Source organism: Dasypus novemcinctus, chromosome 10 (assembly GCF_030445035.2).
Source record: "Dasypus novemcinctus isolate mDasNov1 chromosome 10, mDasNov1.1.hap2, whole genome shotgun sequence".
NCBI lineage: Eukaryota > Metazoa > Chordata > Mammalia > Cingulata > Dasypodidae > Dasypus > Dasypus novemcinctus.
Window position 1 is genome coordinate 61,913,652 of NC_080682.1, and position 6,391 is coordinate 61,920,042.

Below are 6,391 nucleotides of genomic sequence, written 5' to 3' on the forward strand. Positions count from 1 at the left end.
CAAAATATTGTACACATATTAAAATGAGTTTTGCATTGAGCTTTTAGTAATATAAAGCATTTTTTATCATTTATTTATTTTGGGGAATACTTTAAAAAAAAACAGTGTAATTAGAGAGATTGTAAACTTAAAAAACAATCATGTAGATATGTGGAATTCCCATACAATATCCCTCCACCAGTACACTACATTGTTGTGGAATGTTTGTTACAGATTATGAGATAATATCATCAATCTATTACCACTACCTATGGTCTATAGTGTACATTTGGTATATTTTTTTCCATACAGTATATTTTGGCACTAATACAAGAATATTACAGTATTGCTATTAACTATAGTCAATAGGTTACATTTATTATATTTTTCCCAAGCTTTATGAGAGAATATTTTTGACATAATGATGAGGGGAATGCAAGAAGGATCCAGAATTCCAAATAAATCACCAACTCACCTATATTTGAAAAAGACGTAGAAAAAAGGCAAAGGAAATTTGCAAAAAATTTGATAGTATTTGCTCAGGGTAGTGGGTTTAAGGAAAACATTAATTGTTTTTCTATTGTTTCTTATCTAAACTTTCTAAATTTTCTACAGTAAGCCTAAAATTTTGTCATCATAAAATCAAAGAGATAAAACTCATGGTTTTAAGAAGTGATAAATTAGATAGGTAAAGATAAGTTTAGGAAAACTTCAGCTCCATCTTTTTCTCTTCAAAAACTGCTCACTGTTTCATAGCAGAATATTTGCAATAAAATCTATAAACCTGGTTGACTTGGTGACTGGCAGTTTTTAAAAGAGTCTGTCTTGGAAGCGGACTTGGCCCAGTGGTTAGGGCATCTGTCTACTGCATGGGAGGCCTCCTTGACCCATGTGGAGCTGGCCCATACGCAGTGCTGATGTGCACAAGGAGTGCTGTGCCACGCTCGGGTGTCCCCCACATAGGGGAGCCCACGAGCAAGGAGTGTGCCCCCGTAAGGAGAGCCGCCAAGTGTGAAAGAAAGTGCAGCCTGCCTAAGAATGGCACTGCCCACACGGAGAGCTGTCCCACATGGAGAGCTGACACAACAAGAAGATGCAACAAAAAGAAACACAGATTCCTGTTCCGCTGACAACAGAAGCGGACAAAGAAGACACAGCAAATAGAACAGACAACCGGAGGCGGGGGGAAAGGGAGAGAAATAAATAAATAAATCTTAAAAGAAAAAAAAAGATTCTGTCTTGCAGTCAGATAAGTGTATGAATTTTTCTACCTGTATGACATGTTGCAAATGAGTATGGAGGATTGTTTTCTTACATGATCTTGGAATAGGTTTAGTCAATGTTTTTTTTTTCTTCTTTAAATCAAATTTGGAATTTTAACACATACCATGGGGAAACTTTTAGAGCCATAGTATATTCACAAAAAAAAACCATGGTGGGTAAAATAACCCATTTCTTAGAAAAAATCAGCTGTGTACTTTAACAAACTCCCCTTTAACTCCACAAATACTCTTGACTATCACTGAGGAATCTCTTCAAAGAATTACCCAAACATCCTTTTTATAGGTTAATAAACCTCTAGGATTGGTATTTGATTTTGATTCATTTTGTAGAAATGTCCAAAAGAATGGAGTCAATGTCTCCCATTTCTCCTATTGTTTGTCTTATTGATGGTTGAATTTTCAAAATATCAAGGATTTCTTTAATGTGACTCATTTGAGTCAAGTGTTTTTTTTTTCCCTTTTAATGACTGGCTTTTGGTTCAGAACTGTATGATAATATTAGAAATGTCAATATTTCATTCAGCCAACTTAAAAAAGCTCTGTTCTTTGGTGTATGTTTATCAGTCTGTTAACTAATTTGATAATTCAATTTGATAAGAATATTTATTTGTATTTAATTATATTCTCATATACAAAATAGCCTGAAACACGCTGATAAAGGCTGTATTGGAAACACCACCAGTCTGGTACTCTTCTTCTCTCAGTTAAACTATTTTCTCTATCACTACGTTCCTATATAACTTAGCTATAACCCCTCTGGCCCTTGGTTTTAGTAGCTTTAATATGAGAAGTATTGGACTATATATTAGATAGGATAGGTTAAATTATGCTGCAGTAATAAAGAACCACCGTATCTTGGGGTTGAAACAATCATGATTTATTTATTTTTCCTTATCCAGAAATATTTTAATCTCTTGAAAACAAAGCAAAACAAACAATGACCATAAAAAACACAAAAAAACTAAAAACAACAACAAAAAAACACACACACGTGCACACACACAAAAACCAAAAACCAAACAAACAACCTACTTTGCTCCTTTTCACAATAGTGTACATGTTAACCATAATTTAGTTATGGCTACAAAACATCAGAAGATTTGTTTTTTTATGCATCTTCTCTATGCTATTTTTTTAAAAAAAGAACAAAAGAATTTGTGCCCTTCTAGTCTTTAATTAGCAGAAATATGTCCCAAAAAAGAAACTATTGCATTTCAGCCACATCACCAAAACCCAGAGCATAATCCTTTTACTGATGTGTCTTAGAAGTTGACATGACACTAGTCGTATATAATTTTTTCATTTCCAATTCCCCCTTCGCATAACATGCATCAACTGTATATATGCTCTGGGGGCCATAAAATGTACCAAACATCTACCTCTTCAAAAGAATGCATCAAAATATTTTTAAGAATTTGTTGTTGTTTAAAAGGTGAAAAAAATATAAACAAGAAACTGATTCACTCCCTTGCTTCATGCATCCATAAACTAAACCAAAAACAGAGTTTAAAAGCAAGAACAAACTACTGCTGCAAGTTTTTTTGAGTCCGTTTTCTCTGTACGAACTGCTTGACTACTGAAGGGAAAAAAGAATTATAATCCATGGTATCTGCTGATTCAAAGGGGAGAGACAAGGCTGTCATTAGTATCCAAAAACTGGTACATGTATGGTTTGTTTTTATAAGGTATATTTCTTTTTATCTTCTGTTTTTCATATCCAAAACTTCTAAATGCTATTTTGGGGGCACAGCAGATTAGATTCCAGCACTTGGTGAACAGAATTCACAAGCTGTGACAAAACTCTGTCATCTTCAGGGTATAATTTTGTTTATATACACTGTATGTATATATTTCTTTTAGATTTGGCTGTAGTAGACTGCCCATGGTTCAAGTGGGACTATAGGAGTACATGGGTCAGGGACAGTCATTTGGCTATGTACACATTCATAGTTGGTTCATGGCTTCCGACTAGTAGCGCTGTTTTCAAAGGTCTAATGCACAAACTGAACCATCTGATGCACTGGCTATAACTTTATTTCTTGCTGCATTCCAGCAAACTTACCTGTTCCCCTATAGCTGTGAACTAAAGCATCTGTCTGTGTGTTCCAGATGTGCATGCATTTGTCAAAAGAACCACTTGCTAGATACCTCCCATCAGGACTGAAAGCTACACTGTACACAGGCTCATGGTGTTTTGTCAGAGTGTGGATGCATATCCCTCAGTCTACATCCCACAACCTAACAGTAGAATCAAAGGATGCACTTGCTAAGATAAGGTTGGCATTTGGATTATTTGTTCCTGGTCCTGTTGGATTCCATTTGATGGTATAAATTTCTTTATTATGTGCTTGCAAATTATGGACACAATTATCTTGTTTCATACTCCATATCTTTAAAGTCATGTCTTCAGAACAGGAGGTCAGAAGATTGCCAGTTGGGTCCCATTTGATAGCATTTTCTTCATTCGTATGTCCCTGAAATGTTTTAATAGGTCTGTCTTGTTCTAACTTACAGACATGAATGTACATATCTGTACTACAAGAAACAAAGGTGTTGTTGCTTTGCCAATCAACAACCAGTGCTTGTGCTGAATGAAAGTAAACTTGCTTGGCTTCACCAGTATGTGCATCCCAAATAATTGTAATCTTGTCTACTCCAGCACTTAGGATGAAATTTCCTTTCTTATTCCACTTTAATGCAAATATAGAGCCTTTATGCTGCCCCAAGGTGCTAGCAAGATTACCATCTTTAGTCCATATTCTGGCAAATCCATCATATGAACCATTTGCTAGAAGTGTACCTTCACTATTCCAATCTAGAGATGTTACATCCTTGTTGCTTGGAACATCTTGCCCTCCTTTTCGTGTACAGTGCCTAAGTACTAACTGTGTGGAGCCACTAGTGCTATTTTCACTAAGATTCCATATTCTTGCTGTTGAATCTCCAGACCCTGATGCTAGTGAGGTTCCAGGCACAGATAAAAATTTCAGATTCAGGGCCCCCTAACATCGCTGCTTTATTAAGAAGGATTTCAACATCCCTGTCCACTCCCATCATATCAGTGTGATTATTTGCTATGGTATGTGCTCCATTTTCCTCCCCACTTGCTGTGTTTTCTCGTTTTTTTTTGCAGAATCTTAATAATTGTTGCAGCTGCGGCAGCTGCATCAGCTGCTGCCTGTTGCTGTGCAAGTTTATCTCTATAACCTTGTTGTCTTGTTTGTATTTTGTCAGGCATTACGGCATCTATAAGTGACAGGGATTCTATTGGTTAACCATCAAACAAGATACCATCCTCATTAATATAACTTCTGCTTCTACATACTGTAGACCTTTCTGGATGATAGAAATCAATGCAGCAGGTGGGACGAGGGCACCATTTATATTAGACTGACTGATATGACTTTCTATCTCATTCTATGCTGAATGAGAAAATTCATTGGCAGTGCATTGGTGTGGGATGTGCAATTGAATGTCTGATACTGCCAATCACAGGCTGTTGTTGCTTATGCTGGAAAACGGTGGCCTCCAGTGCCACTCCCCCCCTCCTGGGAATAGAGGCACGATGAATTCCCCTCCTCGCTGTCACCGCCTCCAGCAGCCCCCAAAATCGAAACAATCATGATTTATTTTTAACTATCTTGGGTCAGCTGGGGTCTCTGCTCCCAAGTCATCATTATGCTCACTCTGATGATGATGGTTGCCATGGCAGAGAGAAAAGAGAGGGAAAGGCATGAGTTGGTTCTTTTTTATTATTAGAGAAGTGTGGTTTACAGAAAAGTCATGCATAAAATATAGGATTCCCATATACCACCCTATTATTAATACCTTGCATTGGTATGGTGAATTTGTTACAATTAACGAAAATGCATTTTAATAATTGTTCTATTAACTATAATCCATAGTTTAACTTTGGGTCCATAGTGTTAGGCAGTTACATGGATTTTTTAAAAAATATTTATTCTAATACCATATATACAACCTAGAAGTTCTCCTTTTAAGTACATCCGGATTTATATTTCAGTGCTATTAATTACGTTCACAATGTTATGCCATCACCACTATCCACTACCAAAATGTTTCAATTGTTCCCAATAGAAACTCTGTACATTTTAAGCTTTAACTCCCTATGGCAGTTTGAGATTATTTATGAATTCACAAAAGAGAAAGATTATGTTTGTAAACTCATCTATTCTGGGTGTGATGCCTTTTGATTATATTGGATTCAGTTGAGGGGTCCTTGAATAAATTATCTGTTACGATTAAGGTTTGACTCAGGTTGAGTCCCCACTCCCTTAGTGGGCCTATGTAAATGGACACTTACTCAAGAAGACACATGAAAAAAGGAGAGACCTTGGCCATGTGACAGAAAGGAGAAGGCTCAAACAGCTAAGGCCCAGGGAGAGATGAGCCATTTGCCTGATAGTTTGTAGCTGATATAGAAAGCCCTGAAAGACTAGCCCTAACCAGAAGACCGAGGACTGGAAACCCTGAGGGAAAGGAGAGATCAGGCAGAGATCAGTGACCATCTTGCTTCAACATGTGGAAAGTGACTTTGATGAGAAAGCAGCCTTGAGTTGGACTCTTTATGGCCTTGTAACTGTAAACTTTTACCCCAAATAAATACCCTTTATAAAAGCCAGTGGATTTGTGGTACTTTGCATCAGCACCCCTTAGGCTGACTAAGGCACTCCCTATTACTTATCCACACCCCGTCCGCTGGTAACCTATATCATAGAATCTGGCTCTATGAGTTTGCTTTCTTTAATTATTTCATATCAGTAAGATCATATATTATTTGTCCTTTTGGGTCTGGCTCATCCATGTTGTCACATGTATCAGAACTTCATTCCTTTTTATGACTAAATAATATTCCATTGTGTATATTCCACATTGTTTATCCATTCATTGTTTGACAGATGTGGGTTGCTTCCACCTTTTGACAATTTTGAATAACGTCCCTGTGAACATCAGTGTACAGATATTTGTTTGAGTCCCTGCTTTGAATTCTTTTGGGTATATATATCCAGAATAGGGTTTGCTGAGTCATGTGATAATTCTTTACTTAACTTTCAGAGGAACTACCTGTCTTCCACAGCAGCCAAACCATTTCACATACCAAACAAGAA

The 6,391-nt window shown here is 36.8% G+C and overlaps 1 pseudogene; it reads right to left on the reverse strand.

Moving 5' to 3' along the window:
• Positions 1–3,245: 3,245 nt before the first annotated feature.
• Positions 3,246–4,515, reverse strand: LOC101417322 (F-box-like/WD repeat-containing protein TBL1XR1 pseudogene; annotated as a pseudogene).
• Between the last annotated feature and the right edge of the window lie 1,876 nt (positions 4,516–6,391).